General features: G+C 47.3%; 1 long non-coding RNA gene across 1 annotated transcript; it reads left to right on the top strand.

Moving 5' to 3' along the window:
• The first annotated feature begins 17,039 nt into the window (after positions 1-17,039).
• Positions 17,040-20,386, top strand: LOC140515008 (uncharacterized). The gene is made up of 3 exons (XR_011970803.1): positions 17,040-17,489; positions 18,881-18,991; positions 19,083-20,386. It is a non-coding gene; the product is annotated as an uncharacterized lncRNA (long non-coding RNA).
• The last annotated feature ends 1,790 nt before the right edge of the window (positions 20,387-22,176 follow it).

Below are 22,176 nucleotides of genomic sequence, written 5' to 3'. Positions count from 1 at the left end.
GTGAGAATAAGGCATCTAGGTGGTGCCATAGTGCAAAGTGCTGGGCCTGGAGTCAGGAAGATCTGAGTTCAAATCTGGCCTCAGTCATTTACTAACTGTATGACCCTGGGCAAGTCACTTAACCTGTTTCAGTTTTCTCATCTGTAAAATGAGGATGATAACAAACCCCACTTCCTGGGGTTGTTATGAGAATTAAATGAGGTAACATTTGTAAAGCAATCTGTAAATCTTAAAACACTTTACAAATGCTAATTGTTATTGCTGGGAATAACTGACCAGAGGCAAAAGGGACCTCCCAGATAAGAAGGCTCCCTCTACCAATGCAATCATCATCTTCTCTGAAATGTAGTTTAGAGACTTGCTTAGTGTGCTGAGAGGTGAGGCAGCCTGCCCAAGATCATGGAGCCAGGGTGGGTCAGAAGCAGTGCCCAAAAGAAGGTCCTGCTAGCACCATGGCCAGCTCTCTCCCCACTAAAGCCAAGCCTCTCTGGACTGATTACTATGATAGGCAAATGTATCCTTACCAGGCCCTGTCCAGGGTATTCCATCCCTGCCCAGGAGTAGATCATTCCTATTATTTAAAACAAGGGATCTCAATGTTGGTGTGTGTTATGGACCCCTTTGTTAGCCATCCTTGAAACCTGTGGACCTCTTCTAAGAAGAGTGTTGTTTTTTAAAACACAAAGTTGAAGGACATGCTAGATTTTTTTTTTCCATCCAAGTTCATGGGCTCTCTGCCCCCATTTTATCTGATTTTTGCTTTTTTTTTGGTGTATCGATACATAATCATGCTACATTCACTAGGATAACTTTGATATTCCAATCTAGATTTGTCCTGGGGCTTAACATTAAGCTCACCAGTCTATACTTTGCAGTTACCATTTTCTTGATTTTTTTATTTGCACTAAAAACCATTTCAGCACTTAAAGAAATATGTCCTTCACAGATCCTGCTAAACCCTGCTCTTTCACCTTTCCTCCAAACCCATCCTTTTTCCTGTCTCCATTTTAAATTATATCCAGAAATCCAACCCCTACTAGCAGACACCAGCTTCTTAATCAGCTGTTTTGTTTCACCTTAAATCCTTGCCTTTGAAGGGAATCAATGATGAAGATGCTACCCATGATCCCACTGTCTTCAGTTTCTCATCCAGGATTTCTTACTCCTTGATTCCTCCTGGCAATGTCCTTTGGGCCCATGTGAGTCACCAGAAGAGGGTCACCGCCATCCAGCTTAATGGACATGTGCACCAAGAAGGTAACCAGCCTCTCTACTGAGACGACTCCCACTGACCTTGACTCTACCTTGTATGTATACAGTCATGTGTATGTTGTCTCCCCCGATAGACACTGAGGTCCATGAGGGCAGGGACTGGTTTTGGTTTTGGTTTTTGCCTTTTAAAAATATCTCCAAGGCTTAACACAGTGCCTGGCACATAGTAGGCACTTAATCAATGCTTACTGACTTGACTTAACCAAGTCAGCAGGTAACAGCCTCATTCCCTTCAGGAGGGGATCACTCACCCACCAGTGTTGGGATTGGAAGCTCAGTTCCGTGTGGACAGTCTCGGGCGGGTAAAGGTGGGAGCTTCTAAATCTTAGAGCTCTCACGAGACCCCCCCCAGGAAACGGCAGGGGATCGAGGTGAACCGAGCTAGCTCGGGTATTTCCACCTCTCCACGGGAGATACATGATGGGTGGAGTCTCCCTGCCCTTGAGGTCATCCCGGATCTGGGCACACTATTGTTATCTAACAGCACGGTATTGAGATGCAAACTGTGTGGCTGAAGGTTAAGTAGGATTGAGGAAGCCTGAAAGCTCTCTTAGCACGTAAGGAGCCAAGAGGACAGTAGGCTCCGTTTTCTTCTTTCCTCTCTCCCCTCCCCCTCTCTCCCTGCTTGTACTTCTACTTCCAATCCCTTAAGATCTTAGCCTCCTTAGGAAATCTCCCCCTCTTCCTCCTAAGGAAGATCTCCCTGCACTTGTAACTAGACCCTGAAATAAAGCTCAACCCTTGTTCGACTCTGGAACGTCCTTTCTCTCATATGTGCATCCGGCGTGGCCAGCCGAAGACCTCGGAGGTGAGGTAAGAAAGACTCGGGTAGCCCACACAGGCCTCTAGGCCTGGCACACCAGCACTCTTTACCTCTTCTTCTGACCTTGATGGAGTGAATATTCCTCAAACAGCATCCAAGGAGCCATGTCATTATTCCTGTAATGACAGGTGGCTGCTTCCTCCCCAGAGTACCCATCCCACCTTTTCCTCTTTGGGAAGAGTCTTACAGCTGTTTCCCAGATTGCCAAGGGTTCAAAGGTTCTCTTTCTTTCTTTCCTCTTCTGTATGACATCCTTCTCCCTCCCACCTCCTGATACAGGTCACAATCCCCCTCTTTCTCTGCAGATGCTTCTAGTTTCCCCAAATAATAAAGGGGTATGTGTGTGTACGTGTGTGTATGTCCATCACCACAAACCCCTAATACTCTGAAGAGTAGAAGAGAGGCCCCCCATCAGACTTCTTTCAATGCTCTTTAAGGACAGAGGCCAACTGGTTCTCCTGCCCTGTGATATCAGCACCCTGGCTGAGGCAGAGGCATAGACTTCCAGCACCCTGTGGGCATCCCACAGAATGTCCCCTGCTCCTTTCGCTAGCTGAAAGTTTGGTCCTTCCTATGCAAGGCTCTCAGGAGAGAAAAGAGCCAAAGCTCACTTCAAGCTTACAAACCTATTCACCTGGAAAGGGGGAAGGTGTTACCCACAGAGCTAAGGAACCAGCAGTCAGGGGCACCCTTTGGGTGGATGCAATGCGTTGGGTTCATAGTACATTTGACAGATACGGAAACTGATAGCTAGCTAATAACAGGCTGCATTTATATCATGCTTTCAGTTTTGCAAAGTGATATAGACAGATACATGTATGTGTGTATGTGTGTGTGTGTGCACTCATTTAACTTTCACAACCACTCTGGAAGAGAGCTGGTAGGATTGTCCCCATTTTACAGATAAAGAAGCTGAGGTTAAGTGACTTGCCCAAGGACAGACAACTAGTAAATATTTAAAGCCAGATTTGAACTCAAGTCCACCTGTCTCCAGGCCCAGTGCTCTGAGGACTTGACAACAGTTAACCCACTTGGTCATGGTCTCCTAAGAGGGAAGAAGCAGAGCCGGGATTCTAACTCAGGTCTTTGGACTCCAGATCGAGGGCTTTTCCCAGTGGACCTTGTCTAACATCTTGGGGGAAATTCTGTCTATGAACATGTTGAGAGGAGTGGCTGAATGCTCTGATGACTCATTCTGTGGCTCCCTCAATATCCTGATGTTTGTCCTTGGAGCTTCAGGAGTTGCTTCTTGGGACGTGTTCTTGCAAGCCGACACAAGGTCACATTGGCCCAAGGCCCCGGCCACCCATCCTGCTCAATTTCTGGATAATAAGGTTTGAGAACAAAGGGATCTAAGTCATTATCTGCCTGCTGCCCCGGCAAGCCTAACCTTTAAAGGGGCTGTAATGAGCATCATCGCCGTTATCTACCGAATCACTTTTCAATAGAATTAATATTTTGGAGGCAGTTGGGGAGAAGTCAGTTCTCTCCATAACTTTTCCCTGATACCAGATTTCACACAAGAATCAAGTTAAAATCACCTGATGTTAAGGACACACCTCCAGCCCTGAGCAATCAATTCCATGGTCAGGTCATTTCTGACTCTTTGTTTGTCTACCTGGGCAAGCGTGTACAGCTGATGAAAGCCGGGGATCTCCTCCCTCCACTCGTCCTTCATATGGATGGGAGAGATGGTGGCTGCCCAGTAGCTCTCTGTGGGCTCACAAGAGAGGGGGCACATATCTCCCTGAAAAGTCAGGAAACTGAACTTGGTGTTGAGCATGCAGCTTATCTGATCCAGGGACCAGCACATCATCCGTCCTGGCCCACTGGCACAAGGTGGTCAGCCTGTCGAGGAGGAGAACTGGGTGTCTGAACCCACCTTCATCCCCACCTTGTTCCCGTGGAGGCCTCCTGGCCAGCCGTGCCTAATGAAGAAGCAACCATCCCCACTCTGAGGAAAGTTTCTAGGTCTGGCCCTTTGCAAAACTTGTCCTTGGTGAGTGGGCAAGACCCTGGAAAGTGGGGAGATGGTAAGGGACTAAAGTGAGAAGCGGACTTTGGGCTGGAACCCCAACTCTGGAGCCAACCGCCCTGTGACCCTGAGTAGGTCACCGCTCTCTGAACCTTAATTTCCTCCTCTATAAAATAAGGCAGATGAACTGAAGGATATCTAAGGTCACTTCCAACTCCACACCTATGATCTTGTGTCCATAATCTCTCCTTTCTCTACTCTGGTGCCAAAAAGCATTTTGCTGAAGTATTTGGGTGGGCACTGGTGCTTGAAGGCTAGTCCTCAGAAAGCCTTCAAGCCTAAAGAAAGGGCTAGTGGGTCCATGGCTGACCTGGAGCTCACACACACACACACACACACACACACACACACACACACACACACAGTCTTTTTCCACATGTAGGAGATGGATGGATCCAGACACAACCATAATTGACCATTGTTGAGCCCACGATTCACTAGACGTGTCACCAGGCCTGAAGGCAGCTCCAGACCCCACTAGGTTTCTAAACTCCTGAAAGGGGAGGTAATGCATGACCTTCACCAGCAGGTAGCAGCATCTGAGGGGGTCTAGCCCAGAGCCCAGCCTGGAAGGGGTTCCAGCCAGCTCTCCAACAGGTACGGGCATTAGTGCTCCCATCCTTCAGAAGAACAAAATCTTAAAGCAGACATCCTGTGATTTGTAGATCTAGAGGTGGAAAGGGCCTTTGAGCACCTTGCCACGTTCCCCATTCAGCTTGGAGGGAAAGCCCATTGAGAAGCAACCTTATCCATAAACTGGAGAGAAATACTTTCCATCAGACATGTCTTGGGGTCAGTGCCATAATCCAGCACATGCCCCAAGAGGTCAAAGACAGGAAAAGGACGCATGCCTGAAAGGCATGTTTAGAGCAACTCCTTTTATTACAGGAAGAACTGGAAACAAAGAGAGGAACCACGCCTTGGGGAGTAGCCAAATAAATCATGATCTGTGTGTGACTATTGTGTAGCTTTGCTGTGTGTGCCCTTAGCAATGACAGAAAGAATGGATTCAGAGAATCTAGGAAGATCTGTATGAACTGAGGGAAAGTGAAGGGAGCAGAGTGCAAACGACGTATACAATGATTCTACTGTGGAAAGGAAGAGGATCCTGAAAGACTTTAGAACCCTGATCAGCGCAGCAATTATCCAGGACTCAGTGATTATTCATGACTGATGATGAAACATGACTTCCAGCGTCTTGCAGAACAATGATGGCCTTGTAGGTGCAGAATGACACGTAATTTTTTAGACCTAACCTGCGTGTGAGGAGGTAGCTGGGTGGTGAAATGGATACAGTGTGGACTTGGAATCAGGAAGACTCAAGTTCAAATCCTGCCTTAGACACTCACTAACTGTGGGACACTGGGTATATCACTTAATATCCTTCAGCCTCAGTTTCCCCTATAGAATGGGATGTAATGGCAAGTAGCTCACATGGTGATTGTGAGGATAAAATGAGACAACATAATGTAAAGTGTTTTGTAAACCTTAAAGTGCCATACACATTGTAGCTGTTAACAATATATTATATTATTATATTTTAAGCTCATAATAAAAAACATGAAAATAAAAAAGAATTCATTATGGTTTAGTTGGATTCATACAAGGGTTGAAAGGATGGTTCAACATTAGGATAACTATTAGCATACTTAATATAAACAACAAAGACTAAAAACAGATAATTATTTTATAGATGCATAAAAGGTTTTTGACAAACTCAGAACCAATCCGTGTCAAAAAAAAATCCTAAAATGTATAGGCACTGTAGACCATCCTTAGAAGGATCAGGAGAATATACTTTTTTTAAAATTTTATTTGTTTTCAGTGTTTTACAATCACTTCCATATATCTCAGATTTTCCCCCTCCCTCCTCCCCCTTCCCTCCCCCCTCCTTCCAGAGATGGCATGCAATCTTATGTAGGTTCTACACATACATTCCTATTAAATACATTTTCACCTTAGTCATGTTGAGTAGAAGAATTAAAATGAATGGGGAAACCATAAAACAAAACAAAATACAAAAGAAAATGGTCTGCTTTATTCTGCGATCCAGTTCCATAGTTCTTTCTCTGGATGTGGAAGGTGTTTTGCCTCAAAAGTTCATTGGGAATTTTTAGGTCCTTGCATTGCTATGAAGGGCTAAGTCTACCAGAAAAATTCCTTGCACACTGTGGTTGTTGCTATGTATGAAGTTCTCCTGGTTATGCTCCTTTTCCTCTGCATCAGTTCCTATAAGTCTCTCCAGGTCTTTCTGAAGTCTTTCAGGGGAATATTCTTAAAAGCTGGAGCCACCATGGTTTTCAATGAAGAAATCGTCCTTGTTCGGGGATATGAATACCTACCTACACTGGCCAATGGATGCTAAAACAAAATCCACATAATCTCTAGAAAATGTGGACGTAGCAGGTCTTCTTTCCCAAGGAGGGGCGATCCCCATGGAAGCTGAAACAGAACATGGCATCATCTCTAGACCACAGCTGCCTAATGGACAGCTCAGCCTCCACATCACTTTGGCTTGCCTGGCGAGAGTGGTTTATCTAGAACAGACAGCTTCCTTTAAGCTAGTCATTGAGGCCATCTGTGCTGGTTGTCCTAAGCCCAGAGGGCAGTGCCCTGCAGGCTGACATCCAGCCCACATTGTTCTCATGGAACAATGACTTCCCATGAAGGAACATTGGACCTCTGTGCTGCAGGGTACACAGGGAGCTTGGTACTGGGAATGAGTGAGCTCGAGACAGCAGCAGTGTGCCCACAGGATGTGAAGACAGCATGCCAAGTGCTAGGTGAGGAGAGAGAGGCTGATGCAGTGCCAGGAAGCCAATTCTGAGTCTGTTTGTGAATCCTCTCAAAGGTTCTCATCAGGTCCTGTTGTAGCCAGGTGCCATCCTTCCCTTACTAGACCACACACTCTCCAGGGCAGGAACCAGATGTGATGTCAGCTGTAGGTTTTCCCCAGGGATGGAGAGAGGTAAGGTGGGGCTAATTAGACTGTACCTTATCAGTAATGAAGAACTCCATGTAAAACGTCATCAGAAAGATGTGTGATGGAAAAGATGAGTGAGCCAAGCTGCAAGATGAAAGGATGACAGATGGAGAGAGAGCTCCCATGCTCCTGTGGTACTCACCTGTGATTCCCAGGGGAGGATTCCCAACATTGGAGGACAGAAGGACTGTGTGAGACATAGAGGAGGTCATGGACAAGATAGACAGACAGGCTTGGATGGGCTACTATATGCGTTGGTGGAGGGAACATCTGCTGCAATGTGGAAGTATGTATGGCCCTAGAGAAACCCAAGTGTGTAAAGGAGAAGTCTCTGTCCTCAAGGAGCTTTTAAACTAGCATGGAGACAAGACATGTTCTATGCCATGGGGGTTAGAAGTCCCAGAGGGGAAAGCATGAGTTCTAAGCAGGCAGAGATTACTGTTTTGGGGACACATGAGGGAAGGCTTTGTAGATGAGATGTCCTTGGAGTGGGACTTTGAAGGCCAGCCAAGACAAGTCAACAAGCGTTTATGAAGCATCTCCTATATGTGCCAGGCATGTACATGGTGCTGGGAGTTCCACCTTTCACTGAGCAAATTGGCAAAGGTAATAAAAGTCGTAGAATGAAAGTCAATGTTGGAGGAGCTGTGGAAAGGCAGGCAGGCTAAGGCACTGCTCTTGTTTAACCACTTGGGAAAGCAATTGGAGCAAAGCCCTGCATGGCAGTGAAGCTCCACCCCATGCCCCATTCCCAATCCACCAGATAGAGGTGCTTTAGAGCTGGGACTCTTGGGAAGGACTGTGTGAAGGCTCCTGGGATTGTTTTGTGGAGGTTTCAGGAAGAAAAGCGCCAGAAGAAACTGGAACATCAGAGTTCCTCCTCCATCTTGGTGTCCTGTTACTCTCCAAAGTAGAGCCTTTGGCCCTTGGCCAGGTCTCTGGAATGTTCTCCTCTGCCCTTCCCTATAAGGAGAGGAGGGGGAGGAAAGAATGGGACAAGCATTTATATGGCCCTCCTGTGTCCTTCAGGGGGCATCTAGGAGCAGCTGCCCCTAGTCCTTACTGTGTGTTTAATGCTCAAAGCACCTGAGGAGACCGAGAAGAAACGAGCCCTCTGGGAGCAGCGGGGACCTCAGGAACCGCAGACAGGCTACTTCATCAGCTTGAGGGTGACTTACAGGGGAGAACTCGGGCCACCTCCCAGGGAGGTTCCTGAGGAACAGACAAGAGAGCCACTACTGGGCTTTGCAGACCCTGAAGGGATATAGAAACACAAGCTGTGGTGGCAGTGGTTAGCATAGAGAGATGAACAACCCAACTGTGAATGTGAAGACCTTCTGGGAGTCAGCCCTGGGCCAGGGAAAGGGGACTGACCCAAATGGGCCCCAACTTGAGTTCCCATTTCTCAGTGGCTGATGTTTTTGCCCAGTCATGTCCGATGCTTTGTGATCCCATTTGGGGTTTTACGGCAGAGTGCTTTGCCCTTTCCTTCTCCAGTTCATTTTACAGATGAGGAAACTGGGGCCAACAGGGTTGAGTGACTTATCCAGGGTCACACAGCAAGTAAGAGTCTGCAGCCAGATTTGAACTCGGGAGGAAGAGTCTTCCTGACTCCAAGTCCAATGCTTAGTGCACCTGGCTACCCACAGGAGCAGGTATACACACCTTTCACTCCATATAGAGCTCTCTTCCTAGCTAGCAGGTGAGGATTTCACGTAGCTGGAAACACCTAACCACTGTCTCTTACACTTAAATACCAATGACTTGTAGAGACAACTCCCCATTGAGTTCATTCCTTCTCACAGGTGGAGATGCTATCATCCTTAGGGGAATATGCTAAAAAAGGCACTAAAATTCTCCCCACTCTCTTTGACCAAGAGATCCCACTGCCAGGATTGCAGCGCCAGGGGGCCAAAGAAAGGAAAAGCCAGCCCTCATCAATGTGGTAGCAAGACTGGAGACAAAGCTGACTCCTGCTGATCAGGAAATGAACAAACTGGAACTAACCGAGTGTATTATTGCACACTAGGTGACTGGAAATGAAGCATGCAGTGGGCACAGGGAAGGGGCACAGAAATTGGTGTGTAACCATGCCCTCCTACAGTAGTGCCCAGCGATGACACCTGCCTAAGTCCAACAACAGAAACAAAGCCAACTCTAATAACCCATGCTGGCCCAAGGAGAAGAGGGGAAAGCACACGAACCTCCTGCTTGTCTATGGAGGTGGGGGGCTATGGGTGTGGGACACAGCATGTCCTGCCCGATGAGGATGATGTGCCTCTTCATTTTCCTGACGTCCTTTTTTCTCTTTCTTTTTCATTCTTTGTCACTCACAGGTGATGGAGGCTCACAGACTCATGGGGCAGGAGAGGGAAAGGAATGTGTTTGTAAATGAAGGTATGGGTACCACCAAAGACAGCAATGCTATCTAAAGGCTTCTAAACAGAGGGCATCAACTCTTTCAGTCCAAAGGAGGTCAGGGCTCCAGTGGCCATTTTTTTTGTTAGAATAACAACCCAAAACCCCTGTGTTTTTTATGGTTTCTAGTAGGTCCCTTCCTCCCTTGTTGATTCATTTTCTTCTGAGAAGAGCCCTCTCAGGGTTTATGACTCAACGTGACAGAATGTTTTATTTTCAGTCTTGCAATGACTCTGAGGAGATACTGATAACCTGGTGTGTGTGTGTCTGTCTGTGTATGTGTGTGTGTGTGTGTGTGTGTGTCTGTGTGTGTGTCTGTGTGTGTGTCTGTATGGGAATTTGCGCACCTCGAAGGAGGGATGTGTACCTATGTGTCTCTAGGAGTCCTCATGCCCTTCTTTCTCTGGGAGTGGAAAGTGTACTCTTAGACAAGTTTAAACACAGATCTGTGAATTCTGGAGCAGCTGCATTGGGAGGGCAAAGTCCATGAAAACCAGCCCCTCACTTGACCTGTGTCTTCAAGGAAAAAGCTCTCCTGAGGAATAGGGGAGAGGGGCCCTCTGAGTCCCCTCATATCCTCCTCACTCCCTGCTTTTCCTGTTCTCAAGAGGGAGACCAGACTGCTCCTGGACTAACCAGTCACTGATCTATTTTTCTTTCTGTGGGTTTTGTGGACAGATCCTTACGTCCCTCAGCTGGGGAAAGTCCTTTGGTGGGTTGTGATATCACTCCCCAGCAGCACAGTCACACTCCCTGGTGGTAGAGAGAAAATCCTTCTGGGAATAATGAAGAAGATTTCATGTTTCTCCTCTCCCCCCCAGCATAAGCACATGTGTATACGTGTCTCCGTGTACATTTCTCATGTGCCACTGTTCATGGAGCTGATTTTTTGGTGACTGTCTGGCCTCAAGAAAGGGGCAGAAGAAATGTTAATTATGCAGATGAAACAGACACGTATCATTGACACATTTTTTTTTTTCTGGAAAGATGGTTGTTAAACATTTAGCAGCAGACCATGGCACCCAGCACAGTGCTGGTGCATAGAAGGCATTCAACAATCCTTGATTTATAGATGAAAGATTTGGAGATGGAAGGGACAGAGATCATCTAGATCAACTCCTTTCTTTTACAGAGGAGGAAACTGAGACTTGTCCAAGGTGGGCAGAGGTAGCTGAGCTGAGATTTAAACCCAAATGCTCTGACTCTGTAGCCTGTCTCCTTCCTAATACACCATGAGGCTGCCCTGGTGGCAGGGGAAGGTCCAGCAGCCATGCTGCCTTGGGTTCCAGATGCAATGTCTGCTAAAGTTCTTTCTAGGTGTGTTCAGGGAGGACCAGCCCCTCTGGTGGGAGGGCTCAGGGAGAGCTTTTCAGGACTGCTCACCCACCTTTGGAATCCATCTGTCACCAACTCTCACCTGAGGCTCCAAGAAGCTGCAGCATGTGTAACAACCTCGCCAGGTAAAACCATCTTTGCAAATGGGCTGAACCAAGTTGAGAGTAACCCAGGGGCCTCAAACTTGGTGCATTAGGAGGGTGTCTACCCCAAGCATGAGAGGACTTCTCCCAGCAGAATGGGCAGATGAGAATAATTTGTCCCGATGGCCATGAAGGCAGCTGAAGCAGGCGCTGTGGAGCACTCGGAGCTTGGTTAGACATGGAAGACACCAAGCTATCCCAAGCTGGCATCCCAAGCTATGCCCAATCCTCTTGACTCTGTCCTGACACTGGACTGTGATGATTCTGGAAGAGAGAGCGAGCCTGATGACTTTATGCAGCTCCACCTCCCTTCATTCCAACTCTTGGACGAGCTGAAACATCACCATGATGTCTCCCCCATCTTACCGTCTATGATCGAGTTCTTTTATGTCCTAGCCTAGCTTTTTTCAAGGCCTTGAAAACTTACCCAACTGAATTCCAGAACAGCTGAATCAGTATTGATTGACAGGGCTTAGGCAGGACCCTTAAGCCTAGAAATCGGATCCTCCTCAGACCTCCCTGAGCCCACCCAAAAGAAGACCCCATGGTGTTGGTTTGTTTTTGCTAGAGCTTATCTATTTATTTTGTAGGAGGGGTCTTCCTTACAGGTCCTTGGATGGTGAAAGAAATGTCCTCCTCTGTAGAGGGCTGAGCTCTGGACCATGGCCCCGTGGTGAGTCTGGAGCCGTCCTAGGGTGAGAACCCGCCTCCAGGTGCTGGGAACACCCTTACAGAGCTGGCTCTGCCTCCAGAACGGAACATGGGAGGAGCCCCCACCAAGCGAGGGAAGGTTGGGAGGAGGAGGTAACCAATAAAGTGAAGTGCAGCTGTCTCCTCGGGTGCTCTGTGTGGTTATTCCCCTCCCCCACCGGAGGGGCCGGAGACTTCCGAACACCAGGAACGGTAAGCCTCCAGGCGCCGGCTGGGGGACTGCCCTGAGCACTCCCCAAAGCATCAATAAAGTAGAAAACAAAACAAAAACCCCAAACAATAGAGTTTTGTTCCTATCCTCCTAAATATCCTATCCAGACAGAGCTCTTAACACAAAAGTGGTGCAGAATGGAATTTCCCACGGTCTTACAATATAAGCTTCTTTCATGTTCTTTGTCTGATGAAGGTATTTTACAGTTGTCAAACTCACAATAAAAAAGAAAATTTGATTAAAAAAGAGAAGACCTCAATTTTTAAGACAATAGAATCATCCGGTATCAGAACGGCAAAGGACTTTAAAGGTTATCCTCGAATTCCCTGATTTTTGAAAGAATATGGGGAGACTGTGAGGTGATGTGTTGGGTGAAGATATCCGTGGGCACAGAGGTTGAGGAGAAAGAGTTTTCTGTAGTCAAGTGGAAATATGATTTCAGAACCACATCTCATTTGATTGGCTGACTGGTTGCCAAGGTACCTTAACAACCTCTCATGAAAATTTTGGTCTCAAACTGAGTTTTCTTTTAACTACAGAAAAATGAAATTCATAGAAAAAGATGAAATCCTGGTGTCACAAAGGTGTCCCCAGCTGGGCATCCTTTCCCAGGGAGGAAGGGCTGAGCTCAGATGGGGAAGCTTAACAAGGCAGCTCTTCAATTGAAAACCCAGAACATGTGGCATCACTACTTGGGGGGCCCCCCTTATAAACAGGCTTCACATGCCATCCCCGTAGCTCTGCAGGGCCCTGACATAGGGGGTTAGCTCTCAATGGTTCCCTGCAGAAGTCCAATAGCCAGGGACGTGCATCCAAACACTGGAGAAGAGGGGAAGGAAAGCAGACCCAGACCTCCCCAGGCAGGCTTCCGCGAGGTTCTTGGAATTGGATTTGCTGCTCATGTTTCCACCTTCTCACCACTGCTCTGTGACTTTCACGAAGAGAGTCAGTTGGTCAGACTAGGGTACACCCTCTCTGGTAGGCAGCCCCATAATCCATCCCTGCTTTGGTGCTCACTCTCTGCCCCAGCCCATGCATGGGGCATGGAGATAGATGGTGGGGGAGTGAGGCCATGTGACCTAACAGTCCTGCCTCCTCCCTAGCAGCTCTGACTCATTGAATCCTCGGAGGCAGAAGGAAATTCCAGGATACAGTTAGAGTCTGGCCTTTGGGAAGTTTATCTAAAATCAATAAATGAAAACTGTAAGATTCCTTCTTGATTTACCAGCCAGGAGCAAGTCTGGTACTTTTGGAAGATACTTGATACCTTGTTCTTTCTGTCTCTCTGTTTTCCATAACTAAACACAATACCTCCCTCCTCCCACCCGTGGTCTTGGTTATGCATATGCATGAATCAAAACGAGTTCAAATAGGTCAGATTTTAGTGCTTTAACCTTTGCATGCTGGCTTGGGCGGACTGGTAAGGACCAAGGACTCTTGGTCAGAATCATGCATTTCAATGCCTAAAATATCATTTGTAAAGTTACAAAGGAGGGCAATTTTATTGAAATTCAGTCGTCAGAATAATTTTTTCAAAAGCAACAACAAAGCTATGGACCCCTTTATTTCTAGGGAGGCGGTTTTTAACACTACTACTTAAATGAGCCAATAAATGACTTTAAGGAGCAGAAAACTCAAGATTCTACATGTGTCCTCTGGGACTGAAAGGGAGAGGGGAAGGAGAAAGGTCTTTCCTCTAGCCTGGATTCTGGCCCAGTGATCAGAAACCCCTGAGCTCTGGTCACAGCTGGTCCATCTACCCAGGTGAAGGGGGGCCCAGCGGTTCTGGGCCTCCTCTTTCTCAGCATAGGCTATACAGTGAGAGAGAAAGGAGCTCCCAGACATCAGAGCAATGACCCACCCCACTGAGGAGATCTTTTAGAGAAAGGGAGACTGAGCATGTGGCAAACCAGGCCTGATGGGGGGTTGGGGGAGCAGATAACAAGGCAAAGCTCCCAGGCTGAGCTGAGAAACTGGGCTTATGGGCCCAGGACAGCCCAGAACAGCCTAGAGCAGCCCATGTGCTTCTAGGTGCGCTCTCTGGGTCTGCATACCTGCTCTTCTTCATCCAAAAAGGGTTGGGAGGGACGTAATTTAAATGTAGAAATCTCCAATAAACATCAACGTTTATAGAAATTATTATGGTGCTTTGAACAGGATGGCCCCATAGCCTTGCTCCCACCCAGAAGTGATGGATGTACCAATAAACCAATAAAGCCTTTTGTTGGGCCAGCCAAGGCACGCTAAGCCCTGCTAAGGCGGGCTTGGCCATCCTTGGCCCCAGCCCTGAGCCAGGAGCCAGGGATCAGAGCACGCTGCCTTTCCATTTCATAGTCATTCATCTTCTCGCTGTTCTGACCAACAGGGTATCCTTCCTTTTGCTCCAGGCTCATTCCTACTTTATTAAATATGCTTTTCTCCATGGCCCACTCATCAGCATGCTTCTGTATTTAATCTCATTCCCCGCTCAACAGTCTCCAAATTAATTGTTCTCCTACGAGGCCCCAAACCTCTCTACTCCCAAATCACTGCTGTGAGCATGTACAAGTTTCCCTAAGTTATGGCCATAATTAAACTGTCTTAATTAAGGGACTCTCCCTCTCTACCTCCTCCCTTAGTACTTCCATTCAGGGCAGTTCTATCCCTTCTGCTTGCTTCCCAGGGCCTGCTGGGGGAGAGGGACCTGTCAGGGAGCACCAGGGAGACCTCTGAGTGCTTTGAGAGTGTAGACTGATGCTCTGGGCTAGATTCTAGCCCACAGTGCCCTTGTGAATTGGCAGCCTTGTTTCCTGTGCCCCAGTCCAGGGAGGCCCTGCATCTGTAAATCAAGCAAATGAAGTATATCTAGACACGAGGCTAAGGTTTTTAACCTGGGCCTGGGAGCCTGTTTTTATTACTGACATTAATAATATTTTGATAAGTCTATTTCAATAGAATTGGGTTCCTTTGTAATCCTGTGTATTTTATTTTTTGCATTGAAAAACATGCTTATGAGAAGGGGGCCATAGGCTGCCAAGGGGATCCAGAACACATACAGTGGAATCCCTGCAGAGATCACTGAGTGGGCCTGGAGTCAAAAAGACCTGAGTTCAAATCCAGCCTCAGATGCTTACTAGCTTCTTCAGGGAAAATAAAGAGTTTAAATTTAAAATTTAAATTGTTAAAATTTCAGTATGAGCATTTACGCTCTGGAAATCAGCAAATAGCTACTAGTGAGGATTTGGCTCAAGGCTTTGTTGTTTGTCTAGACCTAAGAAAGTGGTGGAGAAAATGTTAATGAGGCAGGTTAAATGTAAAGGGGTGTTTCCCCCTGCCCCCCAGAGTCGGTTATTAAACATTTACCAGCATACCCTGGCTCTCCCCTTTACCGCTGTACTGACCTTCCTGTCCCAGAGGAGGCCTGATCAGAGCAACTCAGGGCCCTCATCTCCCTTTCATCAGGCAGCCTAAGACCCCTTAAGTTTTGAGGCTAGGTGTCATACTGTGCCTGACCCATCTGGAGCTTGCAGTCCACTGGAACCACCAGATCTTTTTCATTACCCTTCCCCCAGTTAGCACTTGTGAAATGAATAACTTTGAGGTCAAGTGTAGCCTTTGGACTGACTTCTATTCAACAGAATCCTATCAAACCTAGTCTGCCATCCTTCTCTCTCCCCTGGACACTCAACAGTTTGTCAATGTCCCTCCTAATCAGTTTTCTATCATTCCCTTTTACAAATTTTCAGGTTTCTGCTTGGACCTTGGAGCTCATTCCCTGAGCATATCTGTGCCCTCGCCCCTTCCCTTCTCAGTGTTAACTTTCCAGCATCTCTAGGATCAGAGGTGAACTCTGGGAGGCTCTCTCCCTGGCCTGGCCCATCCAGCCTTTCCAGTCTTCCATCACATTACCCCCTTCCATACTCTTTGGTCCCACCAAACTGGTCTCCTTGCTGTGTCCCATACCTGACACTCTGACCCCCATCTTCGTGCCTTCAAACCAGCTGTCCCTCATACCTGGAGAAAATGCCTCACTGCTTACCTGGCTCCATGGAATCTCTGCTTTTCTTCAGGCCGCAGCACTAGATCAAGCCTTCCTTCTCTGTCCCTGGGGCCTCCTCCTGGCCAAGGTCCCTTTGTCTCTGATTTTACCTGGGTTTCAGGGATATGTGAGTGTGTACATATATGTCAGAATTTGTATTCTCCCGCAGGGCAGGACCATTGCACTTCTGTCCAAGCACCCGAACACCTCCACCCAACAGGTACATGAGGAATGCTTGCTGACTAGCTGATTGATTGGCTAATGCAAAAGAAGGTGTGAACCAGACTGGCTCCTACATCTGCAGAGCATTAGTGATGTGATTGCCCATTGGGAAGAGGTCTGGAGAACTACGCTTCTGGGAAAGTCATGATAGCTGTGGAAGCCCTTTGGAGAGACTGTGGAGCACGTGTAGACCATCCACATCTGAGTCCAGTCTGCTGCCCATGCAGTCTTTTCATTGGCCACAGTTGGAGAAACCTAGCTGGGGCTGCTCCCAGGCCTTAGACAACCTTGGCTCTCCCTGGGCATCTCCACTCTTGTCTTCACTCCTTCACCCACAACTCTAAAGGAAAAGCCTGGGTCCCTTCCCTACAAGGCTGATGTATGATCCCATAAAAAGGGCCTCAGTCCTTTGTCTGACTTGCTGTTTGTTCTTTTGTTTAGGTAAACAAGATTAATCTCCTGGCTCTAACCTTGTGATTTCTGGAAGGTGAGAAGAACAGCCCTCCTGGGGTCCAGTATTCTGGAAGTCTGGGGGTCAGAGTCCATGCTGTGTTCTGCAACCAGTCCAACAAGAAGTAACCTTGCTTCCAAAGAGATCTTTGGGATGCAGTCCAGTGGCAACTGACTCAAGACCTCGTGCTACAATTGGATGTGAACTTGCCAGGACTAATGCAGTGTAGAAACTGTGTTAAGCCCAAACTCATTGTCACTAGACACTGAAGGGTAAGGGGATGGTGTGCTCCCAAGCTGCTGTGGGGCAATGCTTCAAAGTACATATCCCTTCCTGAGAGTTCATTGATTTTTAAGTTTTAATTTAACTTCTATTTTCAGATTCCAGTTTTGTCCCTCCCTCCAACCACTTCCTCACCCATGGAGAAGGCAAGAAATCCAAAACCCATTAGACCTATGAAAGCAACCAAAACATTTTCCTTCACTGAAAGCTAATTGATATTAAGTGGTTAAATGGAACTGAGGCCCTAGTCAGTCTCTATTGGCTACCAGTAGAAAGAAGACAACCCATGAGTGCTTGAGATAATGGCATTAGAGAAAGATACCCAAAGCCTCTCAGGGCACCCCTAGAACTTTAAGCCTAGCTCTGGGAGAGGGAGAGAGACCATATCTGCTACAAGGGCATTCAGGCAGGGTCTGACATTGACACAGCGATGATACAATATCAGAAGAGCCCTAAACAGGGCACAAAGTGACTCAGTATGTCCAAAGACAGGAGCCCTGATATCTTCTCCATCTGAGAGAGTCACGGGGAGCTTTGGAGTTGCTCTCTGGGGGATGGTCACAATTTGGAACAGCAGAAGTAAAGGTAAGGCAGACATGCATCACCAGACTGGGGTCCTTGACCTTGATAAGTAAATTGAGAAAGATGTTAGCAGGGAAGGGATACAGCAAAGCTGGGCTTCAGGGCATCTATGGTGGCAGAGGAACTAAGGGGAGGACAGGCTAGAGCCTGGGAGCCGTGACAACAGCCTAGTGAAGGCACCATATCCATGAGGGGTCCTGATGTCGAGCAGGCAAGATTCACAGCTGATTTTATCAGGGAGGTGGGGAACTATGATGAGGTACATTGGAGTCTTTCTTGGAGGCTTGGTGACTGGGATGGATGGTAGCGCCTTTAACAGTGACAGAGAAGGTAGGTAGGAGAGAGGACTGGGGGAAAAGATAAGGAGTTCTGTTTTGGGTATGGTGAATTTGAGCTGTCTGGGGACATCCAGGCAGATGCGTCTAGGGTCTAGAGGCCAAAAGGAGGATCCACAGACCTGATTGTTTGGAAGTGAATATGAATGGGCAAAGGCTGGAGGGAACTGAGGCGATAAAGGGTAGAGTGTCCGTGGTTTGGGGGCCATCTGTTTGCACTTCTGTTCTTGCTAGATCTTCTCAGTAAATGTCTCCAATCTATGGTAATTACTTAATGTTATCACAGAGATAACTGGTTAAATTGATAGATGGATCTCATCACTGTCTCAATGGATGAGAGAGGGAAGATATGAGTGGAATTGGTTATTGCTGGTGAGGAACACACACAGACTGGGGGCTTGAACTTGGGTATTACAAGGAGAACCCTAAATCCCTCTCAGGGTACCCCTAGAACCTAAGGGAGATGCCTCTAGCTGCACCGTGGGGATCTGGCTGGCCAGGGCAAGTGGGCATGACGGGACCCCTAGAGTCGAGGCGAGCTCCCCTTGTTTTTTGCACAGCCACAGACTTGAACTGGAGGAGGACTGTGTCAGGCTGTGGGATGACTTCTGAGGACCTTGGGTGATTCAGAGATTCAGATCTCTGCATAGCATTCCCAAATGTCTCTATGGGCAGTCTGCTTTAACTACAAGATGATAAAATGAGGTAATAGTAAATGTGTAGCATGTAGCTCCCCAGCAGATTAATGGCCTGCCCGTGAATTGACCCAGGTCGTGAGGCCTTTCCAGAAATGCCCAACTCAGTTTGTAATCAGAAGCCAAGGAAAGTCTTGGCCTCAGCTTCATTAGGGGAATGAATGTTCCATGTGGCATTTCTGCTGTTGCCTTCCAAATGATGGAGGCTAATTAATAGAAAACGTGTTCCCGCAATAAACAGTGTGTTACTAACTTGGCTGCCAGGCTTGTGGAAGCCTGGCCCAGGGCTGTGGAGCAGCACTTGTTGGTCTCTGGGGGGTCAACCACAGGAGGGGAACTTGCACTTTTTTCTCTTTTTTATTAGAAATTTGACAAACCTGAAGATTTTAATAAAGACAAAAATTCAGTAAAGAGGATTATGTATGAAACCATGCATGTCTCTTGTGTTTCTTTAAAAAGACATTAAATTAAACAGGTCAGTAAAAAAAAAATACCCTTTGCAATGTTCTTCTGCTTTCTTCAGGATATTTTTAAAAGGCTGAATTGAGTCTCTTTTCTTTTGGCAGGTGGAAAGCAGCTAGGTTGCTCAGTGGATAGAGCTCTGGATCTGGAGATAAGAAGAGCTGAATTGGAATCCAGCCTCAGACACTTATTAGCTGCATGACCCCCTGGGTAAATCACCTAACCGCTCTGTGCCTCAGTTTCCTCATCTGTAAAATGGGAATCATAAAGCCCCCATCTCCCAGGGTTATTGTGAGAATCAAATGAGAGAATACGTATAAAGTGCACATCCCTAGCACATAGGAGGCATCTCGTAAATACTTATTTCCTTCTTTTTGTTCTTGGATCACTTTCCCCTAACCTCCCCCAGCCCAAACAAAAGCTTTCTCCTGTAACTCAAACCTAGAGACACTGGTTTTGTCTGTCAGGGCTGGTTGTCCAACAAAGTCTCTGCCGTAGAGGGGAAGCAGCTCGGCTCTTTTGGGGGTGCCCATCTTGTTTACATTGAACAAGAGGACAGATGTAGGAAGATATCTCTCAGATGGAACCAGACAATTACACACTTCTCTTTTTCCAGAGGAAGGAAGGGAAGCCCAGAGACAGTCAGGATTTTGTCCAAGGTCACAAAGTCAAGGAGGAGAGTCTGGGTCCCCAGGTTCCCAGCCTGGAGCTCTGGGCAGAATGCCATAGGATGCCCCTGCTTGTTAAAGGGCAACAAGGTCTTGGGCCAAAGGCAATCTGGAAGTGGGCACTGAATGTCTGAGGTTTTGGCTGCTGCCGAGGCCCAGCGGCTAAGCTGACTGAAAGGCTGACCGAGGCAGGGATGGGCAAGGGCCACGGGATTAGTCAGGAGTCTGAGAATGCACTAAATAGCCCAAGGGAAGCAGGGCAGACAGTTCTCTCATTCTCTCTGAAACACTTGTTCGATATAGAGCGTGACAGTCTGTCAAGGCTGGATGACTAGTTATCTGGCATTAGAACATCTTGGTCTGGAAAACGGGGGAGGGGGAGGAGGATAAGGATGCATTGGAAGAGCTCAGGAAAAAGAATCCTTTGAAAAGATGAGAGCTAATGAATGAATAAATGAGGAATGAATGAATGACTGATTGAATGAAGGCAAACACACCAGTGAAGCCCTTATGTGCCAGGTAGGGTATGTTAAGATCAAGGGATGCAAAGTCAGACCAAAAAAAAAAAAAAAAAGAAAAAGCAGTTCTTGCTTTAAAAGCTTGCTTTGGAATGAGGGAGGACAGGAGACTTTGGTCTAAGGTGTCCCAAGAATGGAATGAATGAATCATAGGGCAACTGACTGACAGGCTCCTTCCGGAGGGATGAAAGAGCTGATCTGATTGTTGTGCCCAGAGCAAGATGTCCTAGGGGAAAGGAGGGGATGAAATAAAGTGATCAACAGGATGGCCCAGGAGAAGCTGGGTCTGGGGAGATTGGGGGGGGGGGGGGGTATTGGATGGAGTGGGATCTTCCAACTGGGCCTGGCTCCTGCTGGGCATGGTCTCTGGAGGCCCCATTGAGGGGGGGACATAGCAACAGGGAGATATGGCTTCCTGGGGAAGGAATCACAGAATGGACTTTGAAAAACCCTCGTCTCACTTTGTTTGAGCACTCCTCAGGCATCACCCCTGTTCTGCTTTGCTATGTGTGCTATCCCCAAGGATTCCATCCTGGCTCTTCTCTCCTTTGGCACACATTCTTCCACAGAGATCTCATTATCCTTATGCAGATGACAGCCAGGTCTATATAGTCAGCTCACGTGTCTCTCCTGAACCCCAGTCCACATCTCCAACTGCCAGCCAAACATCCCTGCCTGAACATCCCACAGGCAGCTCAAACACATGTCCAGAACAGAACCCAGGTCCTTCACCAGAAATGCTGAAAATCATGAGAGACAGCAGCGGTTTGTGTTTACTAATTTGGACTAAACTCCCCAGTGTCTTGAGAAGGAAAGATGTGCATATCCAAGGAAGACAAGTTCATTTAGCTCCAGTCTGGGAGAGGGAAGGTCTCTACCTGTGTGTCTGTGTTTTCTTTTAAAACCCCCTTTAACTCGCAACCCAATTTTCTCTCAACCCAATAGTCTGAATAATTTTTAAAAAATATAATCCAAAACCTCATTTAGCATCTAAAAGACTTGGAAAGTTTATTTTTAATTGGGGGCTGAATCATTCATGATTAGTGACCTCATCATTGCAAATCTAATGACTTTTTCTCAGTCCTCATCCTTCCTGACCTCTCTGACCTCTGAACCTTTGAATATTGTGTTGGGAACCTGTGGATTGGAGAAGAGGCAATGCATTTCTGATGGCCTTGTTGAGGAAAGGCTGGAGTCATTGACTGACCGGCGCAGGGCTGTATGGGCTTCTTGCGCTGCAGTGCCATATAAAGGTGAAGGAGAAACCTCTCCAAGGTGCCTTCATGGCTCTGGTTGGAGAACAAGAAACAGAGAGATGCATTTTGCATCTTGTGGTGACCTGGGCTTCTCTGTGAGAAAAGGCTTGGAGATTATTGGATGAAGCAGAAACCCCTGAAAGTGGAAGTTCACAGAGGGTTTGTCACTACAACAAAGCAACACTTTCTCCAGGGAGAGTGCTTCATTTGCTTGAAAATACAAGAGCAGCTTTGTTTAGCGAGAGAGCATGGAGGACCAGAAGCGGAGAAATGGATCCACCACTGCAGATTGTTGCTACATAGACCAAGGACCTGAACAGGTAACAACCTGCAGTCCCAGACTTGTGGGGTTTCCTTATGTGTTTCCCTGTTAGGTTTCCGTAAGTACAGGTCCTGTCCTGCCCCTCCCCACCCTCTGTCGGCCTGCACCCATAGGTGGGAGACTGTCATATTTTACTTATTCTTCTTCATGCCTTCTGTTGAACAGATGATATGATGATTATTGCTTTTGCCTTGTTTAGTAAATGCTTTAGGTTTAAGGTTTGATGTGGCAAAAGTGGGAAGCCCTCTGGTGTGGATTCAGTACCCACTGTGGCCACTAGGAAGAGTGGACCCTTCCCCAGCCCACTCTACCCCCCACACACCAAGGATGTCCCTGGACTCTGAGAAAGTCTGGAGTTGTGTCAATGCAGTGTACACTGCTAGCATGGGTGCAGGTTTGGTGAGCCAGCCAGCCAGGGCACAGACCACCCAGAC

This window comes from Notamacropus eugenii, chromosome 7 (genome assembly GCF_028372415.1).
Source record: "Notamacropus eugenii isolate mMacEug1 chromosome 7, mMacEug1.pri_v2, whole genome shotgun sequence".
NCBI lineage: Eukaryota > Metazoa > Chordata > Mammalia > Diprotodontia > Macropodidae > Notamacropus > Notamacropus eugenii.
The sequence above is the reverse complement of the archived record's forward strand: the minus strand, read 5'-3'. Positions and strand labels throughout refer to the sequence as shown.